Source organism: Urocampus carinirostris, chromosome 2 (assembly GCF_059441175.1).
Source record: "Urocampus carinirostris isolate Australia breed hairy pipefish chromosome 2, RoL_Ucar_1.0, whole genome shotgun sequence".
Classification (NCBI taxonomy): Eukaryota; Metazoa; Chordata; class Actinopteri; order Syngnathiformes; family Syngnathidae; genus Urocampus; species Urocampus carinirostris.
The window spans coordinates 12,152,956-12,167,608 of record NC_142350.1 but is presented as its reverse complement, the minus strand read 5'-3'; the positions used below and the strand labels follow the sequence as shown (position 1 = coordinate 12,167,608).

Here is a 14,653-nt window from a genome sequence, read left to right as displayed (position 1 = left end):
ATCATGAACTTGGTAATAACATAGTAACGACATAGTAAGTAATATGTTGTGATATTACAAATGCATATTAAACTGGGTGCTAAATTCGTAACAAAATAAAGCTCTCAGCTTGAAAAAGGTTGGAGACCCCTGGTGTAAACTAATAAGATTTATTTGTCAATTGTATTGTGCGATCGTCTCAAATTATTCCAGAAATACAAGAATGAATGAAAAGAAAATTTGTCTCTGGTCTCACGTTTTTCCAAGTAAAAGATCAAGTAAAATAAGAAACGTAACCCTTAAAATCAGTAATGACGGAATGAAGACTTCAAAAATCATAGATCAAGGTTGGTTTACTATATTTCAACTTATTGTGCTAATAAATGATTTGATATAGCTTTTTTAGATATAGCTTGTCATGGTTGCCATGGCGCCCAATTGGACCCCACCGTGTGGCGCCAGGTTCTGTCACGGTTGCCAGGGCGCCCAATTGGCCCCACCCACTGACACCAGCTGAAATGCTTTGACAGATTGTTGCCGGACTACCTAAACGCAGTCTTGCGAGTTGCCTGGTGTCAGAGCGTCTGCGAAACTCCTGCTAGACTCTGTGTGATATGACAAGTCCTGTGAATTTGCCTGTGTTTTGATCCTGTTTTATTTTCGGCCCAATCTGTTTGATTTTTGCCCACTCCTTAGTTCTGATTTCAATCTACTTGCGCGACCATCTATCCCTGGATCGAGTGTGCGCGCATTCCTCCTAACGTTACGCGATTGGGTTCTCATTCCTGTTTCCTGTCCTGGCTCGTGACATTGCCACTAAGTATTAGTAGTAGTATTAGTAGTAGTAATTAGTAACGACAGAGAGGTGACTTTTTACAAAGATCATATAAATAGTCGTTTCTAAAGAATGATTTGTATTTTCCATTTTTTAACTCATTGTTCTAGTAAATTGAGAACTTTAAGCTGTAAAAGGAGCAAAATGATCTGATGATCTTTATTATAGCTACTGGTATCTGAAAATAAAGTTACATATACTAGAAATTCAAAAATATGATTCAAGTACAATATTTGTATTTGATTAGAAATAAAACTCAAAAAAAGCAAAAACAATTCAACACCGAAAAAAATATCTTATGTTATTCACAATAAGCACACTCAAAGGGAAAATACAGATTAGGAAGAGTAGACGTTTTTAAAATATTATTTGTATTTTACTATATTCAAACTTATTGTTCTAGCGAATTGAAAAGCAGTAAAGTGAGCACAAAAATCTGATATTGTTCATTCTAGGAATTGCTTTTATTTTTCAAAAGAGGGTAAAGCTTACTAAAAATGAAAAGATATATTTCAGATACAATTTTTAATTAGAAATACAGGTTGAAAATGATTAAAGCCAGAAAAAAATTGTATTTGCATTGTATTGTATTTGCACTAAGTCTTCTTAAATGAAAGATAAGTATCATTATTATTTTCCCATACAGTACATTAAATATATATATATATATATATATATATATATAAATATAAAGTATATTGGTAAATACAGTAATTGTATACTGGTAAATTGAGAAAATAAAACTGTAAAACGAACACAATTATCTGATGTGGTTTATTCTAGGTATTATATATATTTTTAAAGTTAGGTTTAAAGATACATTTCGGGTAACAAAAATATTTGATCAGAAATACAAATTAACAAAGGAAAAGCAAAAGCAAAAACTAAAGAAAATGTCTGCATTTTAATAGCCGTAAACCTACTTTTAAATTAGAAATGTCATTGATTACAACATAGAGATCTTAGTAGACAAGATTAGACATGTCACTCCGGGATAAACGCGTAATCAGGAATTAGAAGAGAAAAATAAAACAAATAGAATATCGGGATAAAGAAATGGAAACTACAGATTTGACGTCTATTTCTGTCATGGCCTTGAATAAGAAGAGTTCAACCCTTAAAGAAAAAGTAGTTTCTGCCTCGGTATCATAAAATATATTTAACTATTGCCTTTAGTGACATCTTTTTCTTTTCATTTTTCTGAAAGCAAATGCACCACACCATTCTTGTATGCAAAATGGATCGTTTGGCCTGATGTTTGAGCACACGCCTATAAATTTGCAAGCTCCTGCCTTGCTGATTCGGACACAGGAGGGGGTGCCAGCCGAGCACTAACCCTGATGACTCCTGCAGGATGCCAGCTGCAGGGCAGGGCAGGGTAGCGTAGGGTGGGCCGGAGTGGGCTGGCGCACGGGCTGCTTGGCTCGACGAGGCGGACAACTGTAGAGAAACAACACCATCAGCTTTTCTAGAACCGGTCTCTTGTAAATACGCAGACGGGTGCGCTCTTCTAAATGTATCTTTTCATGGTTTCCGAGAGGAACAATCGACAATTGTTCCGCCGTAATGACTAACGTTCTTGTGTGCGTTAATGTCTGTAATTATGGATTAGCGCAGACTGCAAACTCTGGACCATGTTTGTCAAACTCAAGGCCCAAGGGACAAATGTAGCCCGCCATGTCATTTTACGGAGCTAAATACGCTAAAGCTTGCTTTTAGGAAAAGCAACAAATTGCCCAAAGATGAAATATATATAAAGTTCTGTGGGTTTTTATAAGCTGACACAATGTAAAAGGATTTATGTAAGTAGCGAGCAAACACATGTTTTCTACACAACTGAAATCGTCACTTAGGAGTAATTTCATGTATTTTACATTACAGCCGTTTACATTTACTTACATTCGTGAGTTCAATCTGGCCCTTTGAGGACAGCCATTATGCTGATGTGGTCATTGGTAAAAAGAGTTTGACACCAGCATAAATTAAAAAAAAAAAAATCTGGATTATGCTTGCCGCACAGGCCTCACCCCCAGACCCGCATGCTTTGTCGGCCATCACGGGAAGCGCGTGGGCTCGGCAGCCATTTTGCAAGCCGCCATCTAAGCGTAATTGACGTTTCTGCAAGCGCGCATTTTGCCCAAAAACGATGCTGAAAAGGAGCACGCATGCGTGCAGCTACGCGCGAACTCCACTTGGCCAGATATGGATATATACGCAACATGGAGAGAAATGCAAGGCCGAGAGGGGTGTGGGCTGGGGGGTTTACGCGCAACTGATTGACAGCACTCACTTATGGAAAAAGGGGGTTGATGAGAAAGGAAACGGAGTAAAACGCCTAATGAGAAATGTACAGCTTGTGATTACAAAGCCACCGTTTTTAACACAAAGAGCCAGCACTGCTCTCGCTGCGTACACGTGCATTTGTGGGGGGCTAAGATGGTAAATGACCCTTGTATAATGTATAAATCTCACACACGCACACTACGGGGAGCAATAAACGTCGACTCGGATCAATATGTAGCAGTAGAGATGCCGCTCCAGATGATTGACAACTCCCCGTCATTGTTCGAATTTACGATGGCGGCCGCAGCGATTATATGGCAAAGATGCTTTATACGATCTCGTAAAAGGATTTTTAAATAAAGGTTCTACTGACTCTTATTCCACACGCCTTCTCTAAAAGATATAGTTATAGCTCTTCACGAAAGCTTCTTTGTTCCAGGATCGTGCACGTAGCCTAAATAAGAAATTAATAGAAAGTAGTTGGCCCAATTGAGACCTCCCAATGGCAGAAAGAGAACTCAAAGCATCTTTTGGATCACTAAAAATGCTTTCAAATAGAAATCAAGTACACAAAATACAGTAATGACATACTGTATGCAAGATACTAACGGAATAAAATGCAAGTTCATGATGAACACTTACCCCGGAGGCAGTCGCCTTAACCAAGGTTTGCGTGTGGTGCAAAAGAATGGGCGGGGGCTTTTGCAGGTCTGAGTGACAGAGATCACATACCTATCAATTTATACGTTTTCTAGGTATTTTATACATTTTTGATCATTTTACATTGTGTACATCGTATAACAATTTCTATCGGAAGAAAGAAATCAAAGAAAGAAAGAACAATCTTGTCTTGCCCATTTCGTCTCTAATCCGGATCTTCTTGCGCACTGGTAGCAGATGAAAAAATAATCGTAGATGACTAATATTGTCCTGGTATTCTACATAGCCTGTCTTGGTGTGAGTATATAGGGGCCCCGTTGTGTGTGTGTGAGGTTTATTATCGCTTAATAAAGAGGATTTGCAATTATTATTAAAGAGAGCAATTGGTGGAGGTTGAGAGGTTTGAGATCCAGGGACTGTTAATGATACCTAAGCACTGTAACGCTACGTGAATGTATACACACACATTTTTTACAGCACTTTTTATTATTTCTTATTTTGGCCTGTAGTAGTTTGCATGTGCATGTTCGACGAGCTGATGCCGGCAGTGAGCAGTCACGGGACGTCTCTAGTGGTAGCCTGTGGGACTGCTCGAGAACTGGATTTTCCTTTGTATAATCTTGCTTGCTGATTATGCCAAAATTCTCGTGTTTAGGGGTACCATTGTACAATAATATCCTCCTTCACCTGGACAGGGGATTGATAAAGGCCACTTAAGGATAAGATGACATATTTTCTAGTGGTTGACAAACAGATGCGGGAGGGTGGGCGCTGGATGCAAACGAATTGGATGGGGGAGGTTAAGGTAAGGGATCAACGGTTTGCGTAACGTAAACGAGACGCCTACGAGTAAGGCGGCGAGCCGTGGAAACTGCCACGGGTTGAATAAGGGCGTCGGGTAAAGAGCAAACAGGGATGGTGGAGGAGGGTTTTCACATGCGGTGCAATGCGCACATGGCATCTTTACGTGCGGATGGCATGTTGTGTGCGTTGACGCCCCTTCATACATGTGGACGGTGGATACGGTGGATACAATAACCCCCCCCATTAGATGCCGGCTGCATATTCACCATGAGACTGCACATATGATTGCCGCCTTTGTCTGGGTCAGCGATGGCGATGGGTGCAGTCGTGGTTTTTTCGATGCACGCTTGCGCTTGCTCGAACAAGAGTCATGTGCGTGGCAGATGACCACCCCACCCAACTTCCCCCCTTCCCCTCATTTCACGGGTTAGGTTCGCAATTCAACCTCGTTTTCCCTGACACGTCCATCAGACATGACAGTAGTCCTCCTGTCATGACCGACAAAGCGACCGGCGTGTCCTCAGAGTGCACTCGCCGCCCCCACCTTCCTTTATACCTACATCATCATCGTCTTTACTATCTCCTGAGTCAGAAGTGTTAAATGGAGATTAGGTCGTTTTTTTTTTTTTTGGGGGGGGGGGGGGGGGGGGGTATATGCAGGGGTGTCGTGACTTTGTCCTCATAACCCCTCTTCCATTCTGATTACCGGTGGTTGGTGATGGGTGGGGAGGGAGGAGAAAGTTTCCCTCCCAGCGGCGGCTGCGTGCACAGCGTCAAACTGAGGGGACCCTTTGTCTGTCTATACTGTGGGAGATAATGTGTGTCGACACGCACACAGATGCACACACTCCACGTATACGGATGACACCAATCACACGTTCATGCGCACACCTTGGAGGTTGCAATTGTGATATTCATCAATCCACAGTTACCTGCACACCTGTGTAATATACATGTGTATATTTCATTGTGAAGCCATGTGTTTTTTATAACATGGCAAGTGTCAAAAGTGTAAAATTGTGCTCAGACTCACCTAGAATTGAGGGAGAAGTGTGCTGTTGCGGTTCGGATTCTGCTGCCTGGACTCGAGACCGGCAGGGTGCTGACACCTGACGTGGCTTCCCTGCTTCCCTGCTCTGGTGTATGAGCTCAGCAGCTACACCCTAGCACTGACAGGAGATGGGGAGACAGAGAGGAGGGGGTTTTGTCTGGCCTGTCAGATCATACCATCTGCCTAGAGGGGATGCGGTGGAGCGGGCCAGGCCGACAGAGCCCTTGTGACTCCCGCTCGGCTGCCCTGGAACAGCCCGCTCTGTCTGTACGGAGATGGTCTCTCCCACCTACCGCCGCTGTGATTGGTCTACGCGCTTCCTCCTTCGTCAAAATGTAAAATTCCAAGACAGAGAGTAGTGCGGCGCCGTGCCTATAGGTACACGTGATCGTTTTCTGTGTGAGTATGGCAGACAATGCGCGTGGGGAGGAAAAAAAATGTGAGTCTTTTGTGCGCATCAAGGAAATACACGTCGCTCGCAACCTGCGTGACTGATTGCGTTTACAGCAGTGTGTGCAAACGAGAGTTGATTTTTTTTTTCTGCGCCTTTGTGTGTCAGGCAGACGTTGTTCAAGATGGCATTGTCTGTGTGGGTGTGATGGAGGAAGTAGTAGTCATTGGCGAGACATGACAAAGAGACAGGAAGACACTGCATAGAGAAAGTGCAGGATGGTTATACTGTATGTGGGGGGCTTTGGGCGTTTTGTCACACCTAGGACTGCAACGAATAGTCGTCATTGTAGACAAAAAATTGAGAAAAGGAATAGTTAATGAATTTCATTGTTCACTATTCTCGCCAGACACGATGTTCCAATAGAGAGAGGCATCTTTACATAAGTCACTCATGCGCAATAACGTCCGTCTCAAGCGGTAACAGCAGTCAACATCAAACTACGTATACCTAAACATTTGGGAGCATTTTGGCCTGGATAAAAAGACTTCTTGCAAAATTTGCAAAGCAGACCTTGCATATCATGGCAATAGCTCAGTGACGCATGAACATTTAAAGAGCACGTTGTACATTTTATTACACATAGATTTTGCTGAGAGCGTTGGTGATATTCCAGGCTGTGCCTGACAAACGTATTCAAAATTAAATGTCACAAACGACAAACGTCAGTTGTTCGCTTTTAGTGCCAGATTGCAATCTTGAAAGAGCAAACAGCCAACATGCACTAACAACAATGGTCTATTTAGAGTGAAAACACATTTTTCTGAGCAAAACTATTTGGCAAGCTTTGTAAATCCAACCCAAAGTTACCACAAAAAAAAAAAAGAACATCCGCAAAGGTAAAAGCAAACGATTCGTATCGGTGACAGTGACTCCATCTACCTCCTTGAAAACAGACCTCCCTCTTTCCTGGCTTTTCTCAGCCTCTCTCCCGCTGCCGATTTAATTACCTTCTATATTTATCGGCGCTGGTGACGCTATTTTGGTTTCCCGAGTCTTCAGGCTGATATCGCTGGGTTACATTATTCAGGGCGGGAGCAGATGGCCGTCGTACAGTTGAGGAGTTTGGACGTTTGAGGGAAGCTAATGAGGACACAGGCTACAATTGGATGTGTAGCACAAGACAAATACAGTAATCTCTTGCTGTATCGCAGTTTAGGTATCACGGTTTCGCTACTATACGAATTTTTACCGTGAATTGTGGTCAGCATTCTAATTGGCTAAACCTTCGCCCCGCGTGTGTATCAATGACGTTGCTGTCTGAGTTGCACACGTACGTCGGCAACCGCAACCTGAAAACCACCACTAAAGTTGCAGTCTATAATACAGTCTGTGTCTCCACCATGGTGTATGGGGCAGAAACATGGACAGTATACAGACGCCATATAACAAGCCTGGAAATAACCATATCAGATGTCTTCAAAAAATTCTCAACCTGACCTGGGAAGACTGAATCCCCCACACGCACATTCTAACAGAAACCGGCATCATTCGCATGGAAGCAGCTCTGGCCCAAAAAACATCTGCACTGGGTTGGTCGCACCATCCGCATGGCTGGCTACCGTCTCTTACGCCAAGTCCTTTATGGACAATTAACCGCATCAAAGAGAGCTTCTGGTGGCCAGAAATGAAGTTACAAGGAACCTGGGCACCTTGAGAACCGAGCAGACCAGCCTGGAGAGACACCTGAAGAAAAGCAACTGATGTAATAAACATTTTCATACAAGGGAGGATGGCAACACAAAGCAGAAATCAACCACTCTCATCATCTCTCAAACATCAGGACATGCCTTCTTCATTGTTAAAGGCTTCAAAATCAGCCTGTGTAGCCACACGAAGTGACATCGATGTCAAAAACAAAAAAGCCTTGCCCGTGTTCAAAGCAAGCAATGTCATCGGATACAATGGACTGATTACACAGACCCAGACACACGAACGTGAAACAGCTTGACGGACCTATATTACATATGCACAAATATTTTTCAAATCCAAGTTTCATCGTGTCAACAAAACGCTCCGGACCAACAAAAGCATCGGTGGCCCGAGCCAAAAGGCAGACAAAGATGCATTCTATCGCCAACAAAGTTGGGCTTATCGACCCACTAAACTTGCTCTGGAGCTGTATAAGGCTCTTTGGTGCTCCCTAGCTCCTCTGCCGCTTTTTCAATAATGTTTGACGATGGAAAAATAGATGGTTTCTTTGGGAGGACAAACAGGACACATTCATAAAGTTTTGAACAGGGCACATGGTTAGTTTTCCAATAATTTCAGATACACACAATACAGGTTCCCTTCCTTATTTATCTAAATCTCATCTATCTAAAATACCTTATAAATCCCAGTGTGTGGGGGTCTCTGTGTGTATTTGTATGTGACTTATAGGCTCCAAAATGACTGAATTGATTTTTGTGAAAGTTTACACAGTTGGCCTTTGTAATTGTCCTTAGCTAGGTTTTGTGTCAGGGTATCCCAATAAATACTAACCTCTGCTTTTGTGGGGTCTTTAACTCCCTCTGGCAGCCACATTGGATACTGCAGCTCCTGACCACAAACCACTCCAAGCAGCCGAATCCAATCTTCTATTGGCTCAGCAACACTGGGACATTTTTCTTTCATTGTTTGCAGCTCCAGACATATTCGGTTTTTGTTTTTTTGGGGGGGGTACAATATGGCAATTGAACATTTTGGACATTTTTGCCCTGCCTAAAAGAAGGTAAACACAGTTTTCCATAACGTCCCTATGATGGTGATAAAGTATCATGTGAAATAAAATTGTAGTGTTCTGAAATACTTTCCGCCCCTTGTTCCAATAGCCAACCTGCAGAAAAATAGTTTTCAAATTATAATTTGGCAGTGAAGAAGTTATTTATAAAAGAAAAAAAAGTGCATTACTTTTATTTGTTAAACAAATACCTGAAACCTGTAAATTGGGTATGTTTTTTGGGTTTCAATGTATGGTTAGAGTATCAAAAAAACAAATACTGAAAAGGTTTCTATTTACGGGTTTTGACTACTTCAGGACGTTTTGGGAAAACGTCCCCCCTCGAAAAACGAGGGATTACGGTAGTGACAAGACTATTTACGCTGCACCAAAGCACAGAGTTCGAACCTGCAGACTAAGGAGTGCAGAACCGAGCCGAGTGCAAGCCTGCTCCATGGATCAGTGTCCCCCGTATTTGCCTGTGATTTATTATTGTCCCTCATCCGAGGCCGCAGTCATCTGAGAGATGATGGCCATATTGATCTGATAAACAGTTTCATTTACTGCCAAAGGCTGCCATTCAGCCACGTGCGAGCACACGCAGCGGGAGTAACCTAGCTTTCTGCTCCATCAATTCCCCACTTCCTTTTCCTCCACGTCTGCTGTGTTCCACCGCCCTCTCCACAGCACTCCTCTCTAGATCCCTCAGCCTCCTGATACTCCTTACTCCGTTCGTCTTTTGTTGGCGTCAAGCTTGTTTCACACTACACGAAGATTAATACCAAGAATAATACATTCTACTTCCAAGTGCTTTTCAGGAGACCCGAGTTCGATGTACAAAGAAAATCAAGATTAAAACGAGCAAGTAATCAATAGCAAATAAAAACACAGTAGAGTTAAACGGGGCTGGTACGTGAGGCAGATGGTCAAGAAAAGACTAATCTGAAGAGGGTTTTGATTCCGGACTTGAAGCTGGACAGGGTGGCGGAATTCCAGGGGTCAAGTGCCAATGAGTTCCAGAGCTGGGGGCAGAGCGGCTGAAAGCTCTGCTCCCAATGGAGCTGAGTCGGGCAGTGGGTATAGATAGGGAGGATGATCTGAGGGAGCGGAATGGATTATCCTTAAGGAAGCATTTGACAGGTCAAGAGATGTAAACTTTAAACCTGACTCAACAGGCAAACGTACAAACGCTTTACCTTTCAACGTAAATATTATCCCAGTAAGTTTTTTGATCATTTCAAATTGTGTAGACGTTAAGTCAAGTTTATGTGTACAGCCCTTTATCACGAAAACTCTCAAATTGCTGATAACACACATCATCAACATGAAATATAGGTAATAACAGAATGTCCAGTTGACACCTTCCTGAGGACAACATCATTCATAAGCTAGCGAATATTAGAGTGTTTTTAGCCGAGATTCAGAAAAACAGTGAATCAAAATAAGGAATTATCATCCCACAAAATATCAGTTGTACTCGTCCAATCGCAACAAACTTATCGATTCTTAAAATGAATGTGCCCGCGACCTTACTGAGGATAAGCGGTGCAGCTAATGTGATGAGATGAGAAAATGAATGTGCAAATAATCAAAAATGTCCTCCACCCCCCATATCAGAAGATTTTACACATTTTTTTTTTATATTATTAGAAAAACGTATTTTAAAAAAGTATAGTAAGTAACAGCACAATTCTGAGTTCATGGGTTCGAACCCCCTGTGTGAGGTTTGCATGTTCTTCCCGTGTGTGCGTGGGTTTCCTCCGGGTACTCCGGTTTCCTCCCACATTTCAAAGACATGCATGTCAATTTATTGGCCAGTCCAAATTGTCCCTAGGTGTGAATGAGCGAATGAGTTGACTGCCCTGCGACTGGCTGGCAACCAGTTCAGGGTGTCCCTGCCCACTGCCAGAAGACAGCTGGGATGGGCTCCAGCACCCCCGCGACCCTAATGAGGATAAGCGGTGCAGCTAATGCATGGATAGTAAGTAAAATTGTTTTTTTTTTAAACTAATATTAATATTTTAAACTAATATTCATATATTACGAGAAAATGTGAGTGAAAAAATATACTAAATATATACTAGAAATAAAATTAGGAGACAATAAAAGTAAAAAATGTAATCATTAAAATGAACTCCTTTGATAAAGAAGATGGTACTATTTTTCCTATTTTGCTAGAAAACGGCTAAAATAGTGTAATAAGGACAACAGATGACTATAAATGTCAGAACCAGAACAGATACAGGACCCAATCGCGTGACGTTCTCACACAAGCTTTTTATTTTATGGGAAATGGGGAGTCATGCACGTTAGGAAGCCGGTCTGGCGTGGAAGGACAGCGCGCCAGAGACCGACGAGATCGATAACGAATCAGGGTAACAAAATCAAACGGGAGAAGCTAGACGGGAACCAAAACTGGAGAAACTAACCAACAGGACAAGAATAGACGGAAAACAAAATTGGAACCCGAAATTAAACAGTACAAAAAAATAAACGGGAACCATACCGGACTGCAGATATCACAGGAAAACAGGACAGAACCCTCGTCTTGTGGGGCAGAAGTTTGTTGACGGGCTGACTCTGAAGCAAGAGAGCGCTGAGCTTTATATACACAGAAAGTCAATCTCCAAACGAGCCGCAGCTGGCACAACACGGGCGGAGCCAATTGGGAACCATGGCAACTGTAATACACAGAGGCAGGGCCAATTGGGCACCACTGCAACCGTGACACACACGCGCGTAGCCAAGTGGGCGCCATGGCAACCATGACAATAAAAGGTGCAAATTTTATAAAATAAGAACCATAATACGAAAAGTTTGCTAAATAATCTGGGTATAGAGCAAATACTCTTGCAGCGCAATGCAATTAGATAAGACATGGCACTCCTGGGTAAAACATGTAATATAGACTATGAAGAGAAAAATGATATGACTATCGTGATGAATAGGTATGAAGTAATTACAACATAGTGCTTAGAAAACTGGCCTAAGTTATAATAATAATAGTCCTATGAATATGCATTGTAACAAAAGTGCAATGAAAATAAGTGCAATAATATTTAGCAGCAGTATTTTCAAAAACCCAATATAATTCACAAGGTATATAGATTCAGTTTCGTGTCATAGTAAAAAAATTTTTTCAGTTTCCTTTAGCAACAAGAGTAGGTGAAAAAAAATTCACAAGATATTCTTTCTCAGTTTCGTGCGTCTGTTAAGGGTGGGTCAAAGAGGTGATGGCCGGCGTGGGTATTTCATAATGTTAATGACTCTGCTATGGTATTGCAAGCTGGCAACGTCTTCTAGACTGGGCAAAGAGCAGCTGCTGATATTTTGGGACGTGTTGATTACTCTCTTAATTTTTTTCTGTTTGCTGGCGTGTGCGTGGTAAAACTGCGCTCATCTTGCCTATTTCAGCTGTAATCCGGACCGTCTCGGTCGCTGGTAGCAGACAACGACGTCTGATTACTAACGGAAGACGAAGATTGCGAAATCCTGCAATGCTACGTATAATTAAGCGACACTAAATTTACTTCAAAACTGAGAAAGATGCTAAAATAGTTGTTTGTCTTGTTTCTTTGGGAGATGAAATAAACTTGTTTGCACAAATTCACTTTGTTTTAATTCTATTCTTATAACCTGTCTTACTCTTATAACTCTGCCAAACATTTTGAAAGGTAAAGTATGCGAGTAGAGTTGAACCAAATTTTCAATGGCCAAGAAAGTACCTTCTATTATGACCTAAACCCAAAATCAGAAAAAATAATAATAATTGTACTTGTCTGATATAAGGAAGAATTCAAATAAAACATTACATATTACCCCAAAAAGACCTAAATGACTTGAAAATTTGTCTCTGGCATTCAGAGAGTTACGTAATAATTGGGTTTCAAAAATCCAATCTGAAATTAAATCGCTTGGATCATTAATTTGCAGGAGCCTCACACAATATTTGACTCAAAAACAATAATAGAGAAGAGTAGGGTAGGGTAGGGTAGAGTACAGTAGAATATAATAGAATATTCTTTATTGTCATTGATATCAAGACTTTAAACATGGTATACAACAAGATGAGACACGGCACACCAGGGTAATTCTGTAATAAGTAAATATGTTTATAAATATGTTTACGTAACAATTACTACGTATTATCGTGTTACCCCAATAAAACATAAATGGCGTGAAAATCTGTCCTTAGCACTATGTTGCAAATATTTTTGCCCATTTATTCTGACAATCTTTTCTTATTTTTCTCCTTAAGTCTTTATAACGCCTTTATCCTGGAGTGCCATGTCTACTATAGTCGCATATAAAGTTTACAACGGTAATATTAATGACAATAAAGACTATTCTTTTCGTTTGTATTCAACACAGTTTATCTTGCTAAATAGGTAAAGTGTTGTGTTTGTAAGATTTATCGTCGCTTAATACGGGGAGTCACAATCATAAATAAGGATAGGAATTGGCTGATGTTGATAAGTATGAAGGAGGTACTTACTACAGTATTTCCAATTTTTGAAGTTTCCTACCCTTGGCTGTTATTCTCACTGTAGCATAATGAGCAACTAGAATGTAAAGTAAGGCTTGACGGGTAGATGAATGCCACATAGTGTGTGACGATTGTCACAAAGCGACAAAGGAAACATCACAAAGTACAGCTTCCCCTCATAAAATCATCACAGGGCCAAGACAGGATCATGATGCAATAAAGGAAGGGTCTCCAATGTGGTGGTGTGGTCCCCTAAGAGCAGTTAAAGTGCCTGTGAATTTGTTCAGAAAATAGCTCATTGTTGGGTCTCGGGCTGCAACTAATGATTAATCTCATAATTGATGAATAGGTCGATTATGTTTTCGATTCATCGATGAATCGGGTTTCTAATTTTCCTTCAATTTATTCAAAATATTCAGATGTAAAACAATAAAAAATATAAGAGTTTGTCAATTATCTTGATAATAAAAAAATGCTTATAAATGTATGCTATACACCTGCAAATATGTAAGATACCACCTTATCCAAAGATCATATTATATTTGGACTTATCATGCACAACAAAAAAGAAAAAGGAATATGTTTCAATTTGTGTAATTTTTTTTATCTATAAAAAAAAAATCAAACATGTAAACAAACCCAATTTTCAAAATATTGTCAACACATTTGTTTGTGTGGGTTAAATTTTGGAATATGATAAAAATTGCCATTATGAAAATGATATATGCTCAAGAATTGGCCCCTTGAGTAGCATTAAACATGTCATTTTTATGATTTTTCTTTTTACTTTATTTATTTCATACTATTTTCAGATTGTTTTTCTCTCTATTTCTGTCTGTTCTTTTGAAAATGGTTAGCTTTGTTTCATGATGAAACAGTCAAACACTACAGAGTTGAAACTTTCGTGTCAATTTTGTTTGTAAATGATGCAAAATGTAGTACAGTATATAAAAAAGTTAACAAGGCTTTTTGATTAAAAAAAACTGTCTTAGCACTCTCTGCAGGATTAAAGCGGTACTACAAATCCCAGCGTCACAATGGAATGGTGTGCACTGATTTAACGTTATTGGTGGGTCATAAATCACGCTTTCAATCATCTTTTAAACGATTTTGTCGATTCGTTGTTGCAGCACTAGTTGGGTCAATGTGAATCTCCGGTTCCCCCCTCCTTACTGTTTACCTTTCTAGCTACCTTATTAGCCATTGAGCAAGCCATCTAGCTAAATCTCTATTTTAGAAATTCATTTCAAACTGGGTGTCCTTTGCATTAATTAGGAACAAAAGTAGCTTGACGTTTGAAACATGTTGGAGGGCCCTGAAACGGAGGCTGGAACGTTCATGTTGGCTTTACAAATCACTGGGGCAACAATTTCAAATTGAAGAGTTCCCTGAAACCATTTTTG

At 40.7% G+C, this 14,653-nt stretch overlaps 1 long non-coding RNA gene across 2 annotated transcripts; it reads right to left on the bottom strand.

Moving 5' to 3' along the window:
* Positions 1 to 947: 947 nt before the first annotated feature.
* LOC148371063 (uncharacterized) lies at positions 948 to 13,352 on the bottom strand. 2 transcript variants are annotated; one of them, XR_015849755.1, is made up of 4 exons: positions 13,260 to 13,352; positions 5,595 to 5,730; positions 3,740 to 3,807; positions 948 to 2,254 (listed from the first exon to the last, which is right to left on the bottom strand). It is a non-coding gene; the product is annotated as an uncharacterized LOC148371063 (long non-coding RNA). The 2 variants fall into 2 exon arrangements; XR_015849754.1 differs by lacking the exon at positions 3,740 to 3,807.
* Positions 13,353 to 14,653: the final 1,301 nt, after the last annotated feature.